This window comes from Ambystoma mexicanum, chromosome 3p (genome assembly GCF_040938575.1).
Source record: "Ambystoma mexicanum isolate Mex_15411 chromosome 3p, UKY_AmexF1_1, whole genome shotgun sequence".
Classification (NCBI taxonomy): Eukaryota; Metazoa; Chordata; class Amphibia; order Caudata; family Ambystomatidae; genus Ambystoma; species Ambystoma mexicanum.
The window spans coordinates 544907945-544924157 of NC_090925.1; positions in this window are offsets into that span (position 1 = coordinate 544907945).

A 16213-nucleotide genomic window follows, 5' to 3' on the forward strand; every position below is an offset into this window, starting at 1 on the left:
TTGAGCCTTGCTGCATACCACCAAAGTTTATAAGCAACATGTTCCTGGTACACAGGAAAGACAAAGTAAGGCCTGTAATAAATTTGAAGGAACTGAACAGCTGGGTGACATACCACCATTTCAAAATGGAGGGGATCCACCAGCTCAGAGATACCCTCAGGCAACAAGACAACTGGCTCACGAGGATCAATCTGATAGACACTTACCTCACGATACCAGTCCAAGAGAAATACCGAACATTCCCAGCGTTCGACTGGGACGGACAATTTTGGCAATTTACGACAATGCCTTTTGGTCTAGCCTTAGCACCATGGGCCTTTACGAAGCTCATGAAGCTGATAGCAGCGGCGATCAGACCGAAAGGAATAAGGATAATCATATATCTGGATGATATCTTCTGATGGCGAACAGCAGAGAGCCCCTCCAATACCAGACAGACTGGGTGAAGAAGCTCCTAGCGTCGCTGTGTTTCCTAGTGGATCAGGAGAAGTTGGACGTGATACCAACCAAGAGGATAGACTTCCCAGGGGTCATAATAGACACCAGTTCAGCTACCGTAGAGTTACTGGCCAGGAAGATATTAGATATACAAAGAGAAATAAGGAGCTGCTTAGACAAAAGAGTAGTATCATTGAGGATGATAGGGAGAGTAGTGGGGGTATTGGCAGCGTCGATCCAAGCAATCGTTCCAGGGCCTCTACACTATCGAGCCCTGCAGCGATTGAAAATAAAACACCTGAGCAAGGGCTAAAATATCAACGGTCGGTACCCCTCGATGCAGAATCAAAGACAGAGCTGGAATGGTGGCTACAGAATATGGACGCCTGGAACAGCAAGGCCATATTCGGGGACCGACCTGATCTAGTGATAGAGTTGGACGCCAGCAGAGCAGGCTGGGGAGCCCACTGCCAGGAGTTAGAAACAGGGGGAAAATGGAGCGCAGAAGATGCACATAAACCGTCTGGAGCTACTAGCCGGGTCATTCGCAATCAAAGCCTTCACGAAAGACAGAGTGAACTTGTGTATCCTGCTGAAGATGGACAACATATCAGCAGTCAGATACATCAATCACTTAGGAGGGACAAAGTCCAAATTACTAGCAGAGCTAGCCAGGGTTTTCTGGCACTCCTGCCTCGAATCAGGGACCTCGGTAGTAGCAGAATATCTCCCAGGTTCACTCAATGTGGTAGCGGACTGAAATTCCAGACACTTATCAGACTTCAGTGACTGGATGCTGGACAAGAGAGTCTTCCGACAGATAGAGGATCTATGGGGACCAACTCATGCATATCTCTTCGCATCCAGACTGAACGTTCAGAAGAGCAGGTATTTCAGCTGGAGGTTCGATCAGACAGATGCAAGGGTAGACCTGTTCCTCCAAGACTGTAGGGGGGACACTCACTATGCGTTCCCACCATTTATAATGATGAACAGGGTACTAGCAAAAGTTTGCAGAGAGAGAGAGCGAGGAAGATAGTGGTGGCACCATTATGGAAGTCACAAGTGTGGTTCCCGACGATGATTGAGCTAGTGATAGATTATCCGAGAGTACTGCCACCAGGAGACAACCTTTTCACGGACCAAGCTGGGTTATATCATCCTCTGAGAGTTAGGGGGACTCTCCCTCTGATGGCATGCACGATACCAGGAGACGCTACAATCTCCCAGGCATTTCAACTCAGGCTGCGCAGCTCATTGCAGAATCATGGGCACCGTCCATGAGAAGGAGCTATGATGCAGCTTGGAACAGATGGTCACGACGGTGCAAAAGGAGAGGTTTTCATCCCATTTCGGCCCCTGTAGGGGAAGTATTACATTTCCTTGCAGAGCTACAGCAATACGGAAAGGCATACAGAATGATAGGAGTGTACAGGTCCACTATATCAGCGGGACACTTGCCCATTGAAGGAATGCCCATAGGTGAGAACACAGCAGTCGTCCGACTCCTTAGAAGAATACGATTTAGGAGACCCCCAGAGCCAAGATACAACGCCCTATGGGATGTACCGGTAGTGCTGAAATTGCAGGCCGATTGGCCAGGAAACATATATCTCTCATTAACACAATTGTCAGACAAGCTAGCAAAGCTTTTGTGCCTTGTCTCCTGTAGGAGAGTAGCAGACATTAGAGCCCTAGACGTGAACAGAAAAGTGTATGGACCAGAATGAGTTACATTCTCGTTAGTCAGGAGAACTAAGACTTGTTCCACAACAATAGTGTATCCCTACCTACATGAGCATCCCAAGCGGTGCGTAGCAGCCTGTATAAAGGAATACGAGCATAGGACAACAGAAATGAGGTCCATGGGGGCAATGCAGTTGCTAATAGCGCACAGGAAACCATACAAAACAGTCGCAACAGCCACCACAGCGAGATGGGTGCGACAAGTGATGCAGTTGGCAGGAGTAGATACGGCCAGGTTCGGAGCGCATTCTGTCAGCGGAGCTATGGCTTCAAAGGCACTAACGCAGGATTCGAAATTGCAAGATATCATGCAAGCGGCTGACTGGGCCAGCGACACTACGTTTAGAACATTCTATTTTCAGCCTGTGCTGTCAGTAGCAACAACAATAATGTCATGCTTTGAACAAGCATAATGCTGTCCTCCGTCTTGATATAGAATGAAGATTACCCCTGCTAATAGCACAGGGAGTCTTGATTACTTTCCCGCCCTAGATACACAGGAGAGTATGATGCTAATGTCTACGTTTGTATTTATGATGGATTTCTCCCAAAATAGGGTTGTGTATCCGCCTCCCTAACGTCCTCTTTCTGTTTTTCGGTGGGAGATGACTAGAAGAACAACTGAGGCAGGCTAGCGAGCTGCACAGGCTAATTGAGCAGCGAGAGCACGCAGGCATTCTAGAGTCAAGCAGAGCAGCACAGTTGAAGAAGGAAACTTCATGTTGGGCTAATGCAGTTTTGTTAAATTGGACTATCTCAGTTTGGTTACCTGTTGGAGTACAGTTACGAGCATTAAAGAAGAGGGAGAGGACAGGAAGGACTGTGGTTACGTGCTCAGGGCACGAAGGACTACAAATTAACTGAATTTAAGGGAAATGTCATTACTAAAAAGAAAAAAAAGAAAAAAAGAAATGTGTTTTTTCCCATGTGGGAAGTTACAAAGTTTGTGTTTTGTTGAAACTGCTGGAGACAGGAATAAATGGAATATGAAGCATCATGCTCGCCTCCTTGTCTTTAATAGAATCAAGACTCCATGCGCTATTAGCAGGGGTCATCTTCATTATTATTGTTTCATTTATGTTAACGTTTGGGGAACATTTTGTGATTTGGCATAGAAATCCCTATTTTTCATAAAACCCCAGTTAAATGTGCTCTATTTTTTTCGGGACAGTGGCCCTCAGGACGAGTGTAGCGGTAGCAGAATAACTGCCACTTTTACAGCACAGCCTTGTTGCTAGTTTAGAGTGAGCACCTTACCGGAGCTTCCACCACTACATTACCACCAAATGAATGGAGGATTTGCCATCAATGGAACTGCAAGCAGCCTTAAATGCTCAAACTCCTCGATGACCTTGATTGGGGAGGAAGACCTCCAGCCCACCACTCATAACGGTATTCGCGTTTTGTAGAATTTCTACGGAAATACCGCAAAACCCGTGCTGACTTGTTTTATGGGAAAAATACAGAGCTGGAGACTCAGTGGGCCTCATTCCGACCCTGGCGCAAAGGGATACCGGGCACCGTTAAGGACAACAGTGCCAGTAATCCCTTTGCGCCCTATTCTGAGGTCCCTTTACGGGTCCCGCTATGGGCGCCTGGTTTTACCAGGCGGCCTTAGCGGGAGCCGCAAAGGGACCAGGGAGCAAATAACGGTACCGCAAACTGCGGTACCGTTATTAGCTCCCTCCCCATTCCCATTGAGCCCTATGGGGGCTCAAATGGGAATGGGGATTGACTTTTTCAATGGGGATTTAGCGGTCCCGCAAAGGTCGGACTAGACCGGTAAGTCCCCATTGAACAAGGTCGGAGTCTGAACCGGTTTTGGAGGCAGTCATGGTGCAAATAGCGCCATGGTTACCTCCAAACTCGGAATGAGGCCCAGTACGTCTCTGATACAAGAGGTCGGTGGTTCTTGCAGTGAATATGTGCTCTCAGCTCTGTGCTTCTTTTGGGCACTTTGGTGTTCTGTCATTGCTACCATTGTGACTGTGCATTGCTAAAATCAAGAAAACAAACATCCATAATGGGTACAGAATGTAAATTGCGTCATGTTTTTTTTGCTCCAGTTTCTGCGCGTGCAGGCGCTGGAGGCCTTCGGCGTGCACGCACATTATGTGATTAGCTTGCGCGGCAGATTGGACAGTGCATTGTGGAAATGACCTTGTTTGCTCTGTTTATTGCAGAATGAGATCAGAGGTTTGGAATCCCCGGCCCTGCAAGCATATAATTGATGTAATGAACATTAACAGAAACATTGAGAAAGCATTTTGTTGATTAATGCGTTCCAGCCAATGTTCCCAATCTTCAGATTCACTTGTCAATAACGTGTATGCAGAAGCAATAATGTGTGGTGCCTAATGTGGTTCAAGTATATCCAGATGCTATGAAGTATATTCGGAATATACTTTAAATCCATTTGATTATAATGTTATCAACAAGGGACTGTGTGTTACCGCATATTTGAACACTGCCCCAAAAAATTCTTTAAAATTAAACTGCTAATTGAAATAATTGACTACATCACAGTCCATTGGAACATTAAAAACAGTGCCCAAACAATACCCATCAAACAATACCGACCTAATCCGAGACCTGTCCATCCCCAAACGTGTCTTCCTCCCCTTACTTTGCCTACAACCCACCCCCTGCACTCCAATAAACAGTTTCAATTACTTCCAAAATACAAGTGAAGAAACCCAATCTTATTCGAATTTAAGGAATAAACAATTCGGCAATTATCGGCAATCCTACCAAAGTGAAAAAGAAAATGGACCAAGAAGACTGGATTGAAACCCACACTACTGCTGAAAAAAAAAAACTTCTAAACCACCTGTCTCCTCAACCTAAAAAAACTGGATGCTATGCTCGAAATATTCAAAAGATTTCCAGAAAAAAGCTCTACGTTCAACCCTACTTAGGGCAAGGTTGAACTTACTCCCAACCAATGAAATCCGGGCGATAAGGGGCCTTTCTGCTACAAATCAATGTCGCTTGTGCAAAGGTCAATCTGAAAAGGAGTCAGTGAAACATCTTCTCTTAAAATGCCCAAAGACCACCAAATGGAGAAAAGCTTTTCTTGGCCCCCTACTTGAACCTTTCTCCCAATTCGATGAAGAAGTGTGGTGGGCCCGCTTAATGAGTGGGTCAAGAACTTCGTGGTCCATAGCAACGACATACATTTTAAAAGCTGCGCTGGATGAATGCACAAAAACGACACAAAACGTCTAAACTGAAACTGAAACTAAAGTACACAGAAGTGAAGAGAAAATGAAGTAAACCACTTTGCAAAATCATAAAATTGATAAATGCAAATAAATAAATAAATAAATAAATAATTCGTATTTTTCTCAACTAATTTCTTGGCTTTATATCTATGAGTGTTCACTGTATGTTGTGGTCAATATTAGTTAAGAAGGAAATTATTTCTGTATGAGGAAAAAAGATGAACGCAACCAATTTCATTTTTGTTAACATCAACCAGCTAACCAACAGCAGCAGAAACCTCAGAGATTCCAATTAGGGTTGGGATGCAAATGTAGGCTTGTATTTAGATGCCAATGTCTGAGGAACCCAGATTGAGGCATTAAACTATGGTTATTGCACAGAAAAGGCCAATAAGCCACCCAACATTACAGAAGGGGTCCCAGAAAAGAAAGAGGCTGGGGTTTCATTGCCAGGTTCAAAGGCAACCACCTTCCCTTTGGCCCAATTGCTGCCAAACCTTTGTACAGCCACATCAACTATGGCAACAACTGGTGTGAGTGTAATGCTAATTGAGCTTCATATAACATATTACTGTAGCTTTGTTCAGTGTCTGCAACATCAGTAACATGTGCTACTGCGTGCTTGGCAGGTCTTCTACCGGTCTGTGATTTTTGTGCTGAGTAGATGCAAAAACCTTTAAGAAGGCCGTTTCTGCAGCTCATCGAGCTCCCGATTTATAGCTGTTCCTGGCAGACTTAATCTGAGGCTTTCCGCTACCGCACCCTCATAACGATCACACAGGCTTGGAGGATGGCCTAATGTTAGCTGGAAGCCAATGAAAAAAACCTGCCTCTGAAGCAATGATCTTTTTAACACTGCTAAGCAGAGGTCCTCTTCTCCTCGGAGCTGCCTGGAATACGGAGCTTTATCTGTATTTCCGAAGGAAGCCTCCTCCACTAGTTCTCTGGTAATCGCTCTTCCTATCATGAACCTTGAGTCAGACTTCTCTGTTGTGTGGATCGTGGAGCCAAGGTCTGGCATCAGGTAATACTTTAACAATCTGGACGCATTACCTTGTGCGTGGGCAGCAATATGATCCCACACTGGCGAATAACCCAGTCGATATACATTTACTTTCCAAACAAATGGAGGATAAACATTGTAATGATGTTAAACTTTCAAAAAACCTTACTAAGAGCCACCACTTGCCTTCCAGTATTCATACATAATATAGTCCTCCACACACCTCAGTAGACATCAAACTGTCCTCCTAAGATATGGGGAGACAGCTGAACCTTCCTGAGGTGATGGAAAGGGTTGCAAGTCTCCCGCTTAGCTGTGACAGATGCAAGCTCACATAATGTTCTCAAGCAAGGGCTCCTTCCTGACAGTGAAGGAAGACCCACTCCTTTCTTCCTTTTCATAATCACTGGGCAGCAGGGCAGGTTCTGGTCTTGATGACAAACCATCTTCCTCTTGTGAACTCAATGTTTTTTTAACAGGCTATAGTTTCGGAAGACCCGCAGATTTAATTTCATCATGGCCATTGAGCCTTTGGCACAACCACCACTCATGTTCAGACTGAAATGGTCAGCTCAACTTGTATGTGGAGTGACCATTTCTTTCTGATACCCAATCTCCAACTTACAAGGAGGACAGCATAGTGTTCCTTCAAAAGCTTTCTCTGTTATTGATGACAATCTGTCTACTTCTCACCACTCCATTCTCAATGCAAGGAAAGGTCCTGGAAGGATGAGTGGGGCTCAAAGTGTGTCCCATCAGGCCCTCTGCTGACACCTTGCCTGTGAAGGTATGAGGCGTTGCCTGGTATTCTCCCAGAAATTAATATACGGCCTTCTTCAGGCAATTTGCTTAGTCATGCGCAATGTGAACTATTTTATTAAGAGATGGCATGACTCTTTCAGCATCCCTATTAGATACATGATATTGTCCTCCCGCTCAATTCGGGAGAATCTCTGCTTGGTCACAGTGAGTGCCCTGCTGGAATAGGCAACTGGTAGCACCATCCTGACTTGTCGTGAAGGGACAATATCAAAAAGGACTGAAATCCACCAAGTTCACAAAAGGATGAGGGTAATCATTGTAAGCCATAGTGGCATTAGCCGGCAGCACTTGTATGGTGACCATAAATGTATTCTCTTCCAGTACTGTCCATGTCAGGATATGTCCTGTTTAGTCACATTTCTTAGAGGGACTCACAATTTGGGCACATTCTTAAAAAAAAGTCTGCAATAGTTCATAATCCCAGTGACGCTCCATACTTCTAACAGGTTTGCAAGGGATGTAACTGCAACTAGTTTAATTGTGGCATCGACCTCATTGTGAAACAATATATTATCCTATAGCTTAGGTTACTCCTGTCCACTACACACCTATTCAACTGAAATCAGCCAAACATGCAACTAAAGAATTTAAAACAATGTAGTAGTGTGTGAACAAATCATTTTAGATAATAGTTATTTGGATACCATAGAGTACCCTTGTTCAATACTTGAGCTCATATATTAACATTCATTTAATATTAATGATTCGAAGAGTCCTTTAGAGAACAATATGTCTGATACATGCCAAAAAAGCCTGTTATATGTTGAGCAGTGCAGCCCAAATGAAGCCTGAAGGAACATAGCTTGTGTTTAGCTTCAGTTGCTGGAAGGTTTTAACACAAGCTCTTTGAAGGATTTCAAAGTATGACAGCAGCAGAAGAACTGGGAATGTGTAAGCATGAGGCACGTGCATCGCGGCTGGTGTTTGGACTCGTTCTGCCTACGTCGCGTGCTGGTAGGAAGAAGTGGACCTTTGGAGGTGGACCCAAGGAAAGAAGCTACATTACGCCAACACTGGTGCAGAGCGCGGCGTGGTGTGTGGCGTAGTGTGTCAGGTATTACTGGTGCATGGGATTCCTGAGAGAGAAGTGCACACGCTGCAACTGTGCCTTTCTGAGTGTTCTTGCAGTGTTTGTACTTGTGCTGCAGTTATAATTATTCTGCCTCTGTCGCATGCTGGAAGGAAGAGACGGACCGTTGGAGGCGGACCTCCGGAGGTGGACCCGAGGAAAGAAGCTACATTGCACCAACACCAGCCTGGAGTGCGACACAGTGTGTGGCGTAGTGTGTCAGGTGTTACTGATGCCTGAGATTCCTGAAGGAGAGGTGCACAAACTTCAACTGTGCCTTTCTGTGTGTTCTTGCAGCATTTGGAGTCATGCTGCAGTTATACATATTCTGCCTACGTTGCGTGCTGGAAGGAAGAGGCAGACCTTTTGAGGCGGACCTCTGGAGGCACACCCGAGGAAAGAAGCTACATTTCTCCAACACCGGCATGGAGCGTGGAGCGTGGCGCGGTGTGTGGCATAGTGTGTCAGGTGTCCGGTGCCCTCTGTCTGCTGCCTGGGCCCTGAAACCTGAATAAGGTGAGACAATCTACCCACAGGAAGTAAAACACCTCAATTCTTTACAAGTCCTGATTATATATAATTTGTCTCATTTACAAGGAGGAGACAATAGACTTTAACCCAGTTAAATATAACATTATTTGCCGAGGTGGGGTGGACTCACTAACATATGCCCTTCATCTATTACAAGTTACAATAGTATTTGAACCTAACTGAAAAAAGTGGTCAATTCAAATCCGCCCAAGGGAAATTAGAAAGACAAACACTCAGTGCAATTGGGTGTTAAGGATTGAATGAACAAGGGGGCGTGGCTTGGCAGCCATGGAATAGGCTGCTTTATTTGTGTGCTCCTGGAGCCGACAAATGATCTGGACAAGCGCATGCCTTCCGACCGCATATTCCAATAAGAAATGCGGCAGAAAAGAATTGTTAATGGGAGCTGAACCTGATGCATCTTCATGCGAGCAGGTTGAGTGTCAGGGACGAAAGTTATGAAACTTTGTAGCCTCCGATGGCAGATGCAAGGCTGGCAGCAAGATGGCGGTGAGTATTAAACAAAGGAGCCCCTGTGCACCGTGCCTAACATGAGAAGCACTGCAGCAAGGAATGGGCAATTATCCCTGAGTGCGGAGTGCAACCGGTATACCCTGTAATGAAACGAAGTGCTGGAGCACCCGGATCGCAGTGAAGGTGAGGGAGGACCCTGCGGGTGACTGTGAACGGGGAGCTGATTTCTACACAAGCGCGAGCACAAGCTGCGTTGTGAAGCCCGGGGCCCCCCAAGACACGGTTGCCAGGTGCCCAGGAATCGGGCTGACACTGCAGGCACAGGTGCCGCAACAAGGAGGCTGATCCTGGGGCAGAGGTACGTAGGGCAGAGGTGCATGATAATGTAGCACGGAGAACAAAGGACGTGCGGTCACAATAAGAAACAGACGTACCGTACAGGAGGCGCGGGCGAGCACCGGAGGGCTGGTTTATGAAACGTATGTACATTAAGAAACAATAATAAACAGACAACATTGGCTAATAATACTGCACGTCATGGTCGAAAATTGCAGAACATAGCCTTACAGCAAGATACCATTAACACAAGTGCAACATCTCCCCTGCGGCAAAGAGGCACTGCATTGACACAACAGAAAATCCTGGAAGAAGCCCATAAAACATTGGTGTCAATACCCCAAGACACCACAAAGTCGTCACCAATGCAGGCGCACACCGTGGTGAAGCTGTGCACATAGACACAGTGCCAGGAAGACGCAGGTAAAGACTGTTCACTGCAAGGTGGAAGGCCCCCAAGAGACAGAGGGCTAAACCAGAAAGCACACAGGCAGTGGACGTGGCTGCGCAAAGAGGTGCACCCCTCATAAAAGCAGAAAAAACAAAACTGGGGGCTACTACGAGGTGAGAGGAAATCCCTGGACAGGGCATAAGAGGTATCAGAGGCAGCCCTGCAGAGACGTAGAGGATCAGCGGTGTGCCAGAGATATTTGTGGGCGGCCAGTACCTCAAGTAGGAGAGGAGTGCGCATGAGGTCTGCAGGCTGGTGGCAGACGGAGATAGCTGCACCATAGCACCAGCCGATGCGAACGCACAAGCACTGGTGTGCATGGTTGGTGCCCCAGGGCGCTGGGCGGAGGAGCAGCATGAGAGATAAAAGCAGATGACACCAGGCAGTGACGTGTAACGTCGCTCCCGAACGACAGGCAGAGTGGGAGAGGCATAGCCTGCTGGAGGGAAGATACGCTGTGCTTCTCTGCCACGCTCCAACATCATTGAAGAACCAGATTTACCTCAGCCGGATAGTGCAGAATATGCTGAGGCTCAAGTGAGAACAGAACGTAGCACCCCAGCTGCGCCTGGGATAGATGGTGGACTTAAGACTGTCTCAACATCAGCACGCAGCACCTTTAGCCGCATAACGGTAGCGCCTTCCGGTCTGGGAGAAATCCACACATCTGAAAAGTGTGGGAGCCACCAGCAGTGGCGACACAGAGGCTGGCAGTGAGTGGGGCACAAAATGGAGGCGCAGGTATAGCGCCAACAGCAACACATAGAGATGATATGCCCAATGGTGCACAGCTCAATTTGGATTGCAATAGCATAATGCCGCACTGCCTGGGTGCGTAGGACCAGGTATGGGACCAATGCCCATCGTACATGGTGGCATATGGCGCACGTGGCACGCACAGAAACTGCCTCGTGAGTGCTAGAAAAGGATTGCACCACTGGAACAGTGTGGGGCCAGAGAACAAACTGATCCCATAAACAAGACCCTCAGGAAGTGAGAGCTGCAAATCCCCCACACGGCTGACTGGAACATTACGCAAGCAAGTGTAAGACGAGCAGCATTATAGGAGGCCTGCAGCCACGGAGAAAAAGCTGCGGGGGGGCAAAAGACCCGCACACTACGGGTGAAACAGATCCTGGTGTGAAGACAGGGTGGAACAATGTCTTTAAAGGGAAGTAAAACCAAGGGCAAGCAGCCCACAATGGACATCTTTGCTAAATCGCAGAAGCCCCCCACCACCCCAGCACAAGGTATGGCTGCCGCACCTGCAGATGCAGCTTCACCAAGAGAGGACCACTTGATTTTAACAGCCATCATGGAATTGAAATCCTCGTGGAGAATAGCGATGCCAGACCTGAGAACTGCACTAGAAGCCAAAATAGATGCAGTGGGGCTAGAGGTCAATCTGCTGAGACAAGATGTGAGAGAGCTTGCGGAAAGAACGAGTGGCCTAGAGAGCGCAGTGAAACCAACGTGGATACCACCACAAAGAATGCCAAGGAAGTCCACATACTGAAACACCAGGTGGCCAACCTGGAGAACCGAGCGGAGGAGGCCGAGGGAAGAGCGAGACGCAATAACATACATGTGGAGAACATGATATATATAGGAAATAGGAGCTAGCAAGCTCTCCCAAGGGTTCGCAATCGAACGCGTGCACAGGGCCCTGATGAGAAAACCGCAACCCGGAGCCCCCCCTCGAGTAATTATAGCAAAGATCCTGAACTACAGGGAGAGAGAGAAGATCTTGGAATTCTATCGGAAAGGAGGGACGATAACAAGGGCGTCTGTGACCATCACTGCATACCCTGATTACACCATGCTGGTGCAGAGACAGCGCTATAGCTATGTGGCGATCAAAAGGAGACTGCGCACGGCCGGGTTAAAATACATGCTCTTATATCCCGCAAAGCTCTGAATTTTACACAAAGGCAAAGCGCACTTTTTTGACACCCCGGAGGACGTGACGATATGGTTGACGCACAGGGCTGTCCGGAATGAGATGAGGAGCAAGGCCGAGAGGAACACGATAAGTGATTAAAAAGCCACGCATGATAAGAGGCGGGAGGGGGGGGCCGAGGGTAGAGACTGTAGAACAGATAACAATGGCGTAGCTAGAAAAGATAGTGACTGTAACATGTGACATTTGAACACATTGGACTGGAATGTAAACTGTCAAAAGTGAAATAGGAGGTGGTGGGCGCTTTAAGCTTGATGAGCAAAATAGGAGCCACAGGATGGAGACAGCCTACCCCCGGGAGTTAGAATAGTAGGTCCGCCACCAGGGCGCTATCTCCCTGCTGAGCTGTGAGTACGGGAAATTGCTGGAAAAGGGCTAGATGTGGGGGTGCCTGAGATCTAGGGATGGAGCTGGCCAACAGTTGGGTAGCGGTAGAGATGGGAGGCGGGTTGAAGTGGAAGTTGGGGCAGGAGGGAAGGGAGGAGGGGGGTTGGGGAAGAGGGGTGGGCGGAGAAGAGGGAACGTTGGGAGTTGGGAAGGGTGTTGGGGTTAGGATGTGAGGGGGGAGGGACGTTGGTGAAGTTGAAGTGTTTATAGTTAGGGGAAGTTTATGTTGGAGAACGAGCCTACATGTAATGGGCAAAAAAACTTAGATATAGATTTCACTTGCGGAGGAGGAGCAGGATCCTAATACATCATGGGGGACCTTAAAGTGATTACTTGGAATGTTAGAGGGCTTAATAGCTATCTAAAGACGAATAAGGTTATGATGTATCTGCGTAGACAGAAAATAGACATAGCCCTGATACAGGAGACTCACCTCACACAAGAAAAGTTGGAGGTGATCCGGAAGAAGTGGAGGGGGACCGTTGTAGGTGCAACATACTCGGCCTACGCTAGAGGGGTGATTACCTGGTAGCACCGCATATCCCATTCCAGCTGCTACAATCTACAGTCGAAGCAGACGGGAGGATGGTTATAATAAGAGGGCTGGTAGAAAACAAGGAAATAAGCATTATAAACACATATGCCCCAAATCAGGACACGGTGGCATACTTTAGGACCCTATATAACAAACTCAGCATCTGCTTAGGGGGGGCAGTGATTTGGGGAGGAGACTTTAACTGCGCACTAAACCCGAAAATAGACAGATCAGATGGCAAAATAAATAGACCCACCACAGCCGCCAGGGCGTTGCAGTAACTGCTAACGGATTTCGTGGTCGAGGATGCATGGAGGGAGCGCCATCTGCAGGACAGACAATATTTGCATTATTCGGCCCCATAAAATGTACACACCAGGCTGGATTACATGTTTGCCACACAGGAGCTAATGGCAGAAATAACACAGACAGAATATAAAGCGAGGGTCCTATCAGATCACTCACCACTGGTATGGCAATACCAACCCCCGAGAGCAAGGATACCAACGTGGCGCTTAAGAGCAGAGGCGTTGAAAGATACAATTTTATGGGAGGATTTGAAAGAGGAAATAATAAGCTATTTTGAGATCAATACTGGCAGTGTTGAGACAGCAGGCATGCTCCCGGAAGCCTATTAAAGTGGTAATGAGGGGGTTAGCCATAGCTAAATCCAAGGGACTACAAGGAGGGATATTATCCGAACTGCAAGACGCAGAAAAAGAATTAGAAACAGCGTTAAGAAGGGGAGGCAATACCAAGGAAGATAATGAAGAGATACTCAGGCTGCAACAGAAATGTGCCGGGCACTGGGAGAGATTGTGTAATCTCAACTATAAAAAGTACATAGTGAGACAACATGCAGGAGGGGATGAACCAGGGAGGGCCCTGGCATGGTTTTCAACACCAGCTGCGATGCGGGCAGGAGCCCCAGCAGCCCCTCCTGAAGGCCCTCCATCTGCATTTGCACGGAAACACCCAGCCGCCCCCCTCGATGTGGCCCCTCACCTGGATGCCCCTCTCATCTGCACGTGTGCAATATTAGGCACACTTTACCAGCGGCAGCCCTCAACGAAGCCTGATCCTCACTAAAGATCACTGGATCAGCTGACGAAGCTCCGCGCACACGACAGCCTCTCCAAAATGGCCGCTGCATCAAAAGCGTCGCTCCGTTGCTAGGAGACGCTTCATATATTTGCTCCCAGCATCCGCCGGCGAGGCGGAAGCTGGCCTTCCTGGGTTAAGGCCTGACGGGTAAAGGCCTGTTTCTGTGCCCCCAGGTTCCATTTCAACAACAGCTGCAGTGCGGGCAGGAGCCCCAGCAGCCCCTCCTGAAGGCCCTCCATGTGCATCTGCACGGAAACACCCAGCCGCCCCCCTCGATGCGGCCCCTCACCTGGATGCCCCTCTCATCTGCACGTGTGCAATAATAGGCACACTTTACCAGCGGCAGCCCTCAACGAAGCCTGATCCTCACTAAATATCACTGGATCAGCTGGCGAAGCTCCGCGCGCACGACGGCCTCTACAAAATGGCCACCGCATCAAAAGCATTGCTCCGTTGCTAGGAGACGCTTCGTATATCTGCTCCCAGCATCCGCCGGCAAGGCGGAAGCCGGCCTTCCTGGGTTAAGGCCTGACGGGTAAAGGCCTGTTTCTGTGCCTGTTTGAGAGCCGTCTGAGCCTGGGCAAGAAACGCTGCCTCTCCAGGCCCAGCTCCCACAGGAATACGAATGTGGCAACCATTCCGGGTAAGACTGCACCCTGCGTGGCCCCTCGCGACTCCACTCCCTCAATTGACTCAACAGGCTCGATTGCACTAGCCTATCGCATATCTGACTGCATTGAGATAATATAGAACTCTTGTCATCATTTAATATATTACAGCATGCATTCACTTCCTAAGCAAACTATGCCACACAATTATATGCCGCATTGCCTCCTGACATCTTGCTTATTTTGCACAATCCTAGCTAAATCGAATCTGCCTGCTGTTATGCACATCTTGATTATTTGAACTTGCTTATTTTGCACAATCCTAGCTAAATCGAATCTGCCTGCTGTTAATCACATCTTAATTATTTGAACTTCCTTATTTTGCACAATCCTAACTAAATCGAATCTGCCTGCTGTTTTGCACATCGTGCTTATCTGAACTCGCCTATTTTGCATAATCCTAGCTACATCTAAACACCTAGTGCTATTGAGCAACTGATTGTCCTTGCACTTGTACTTACTTGCAAGTCTTTTTTAGCGACTGCAAACCGGCACAGATCTACACCGCCTACCGGCCTATATATTTTAGACAATCAAACTACATCATGTGGCTACTGCCACTTGCCTGTCATCGCATCTCTTACTGGGTCACCCTTGTGTACCTAACTATTACTCATTGCATCTCACCTATCAGCACTGCCAAGTCCAACCGCTACTACCCCTCCATAAACCCCTGCACCATGTTGTGCAGTACTGACATCCTAGCCAACCCATACCTCAATGACCCAGCCTTGTGGCTCCAACAATTTGCTACCAAACCTACACCCAATCAACCATGCACTCTCCAGTCTAGAAATTTCAGACTCAGATCTAGACTGCCCCGTGCCCCATGTGCCCAATGCAGCTGCACCAACACCACAAAGTCCACCACACAGACAACACCTCACCCTCCCTCTATTAATGAACTCAAGGGTGCCCTCATCAACGCCAGATCTATCACAGCCCATGCCCTGGATATTTCAGACTTAATTACCGTCCATAACCTTGACTTCATTGCTATTACTGAAACATGGCTTCATGCAGCCTCCGGCCCACTCCTCGCCCTTGCCACCCGAACGGCTACACCATCAAGAGAATTGACCGACAATCCTCCTCATCCAAAGGAGGTGGAGTCGCATTCATACATAAAGACAGCATCACTATGAGAACCCTTCCCAACACTCAATTCTGCTCTGATGAATCGCTATTGGTAAAACTTACCCTCTCTCCGACTAACACTACAGCCATTCACCTTATCTACAGACCTCCAGGACCACTTGGCTCCTTCACAGATGACATCACGTCCATACTAACTAACAACACTAAACCCAACTCTCAGGTGATAATACTAGGCAACCTTAACTTCGGCCTCACCGACATTAAGGACCACATGGCCGCTGAGGTCGCCACCACTCTTGCCAACCTAGGCTTCCAGCAGCGCATTCTTGAACCCACCCACAACAAGGGTAGAACGCTTGACTGGATT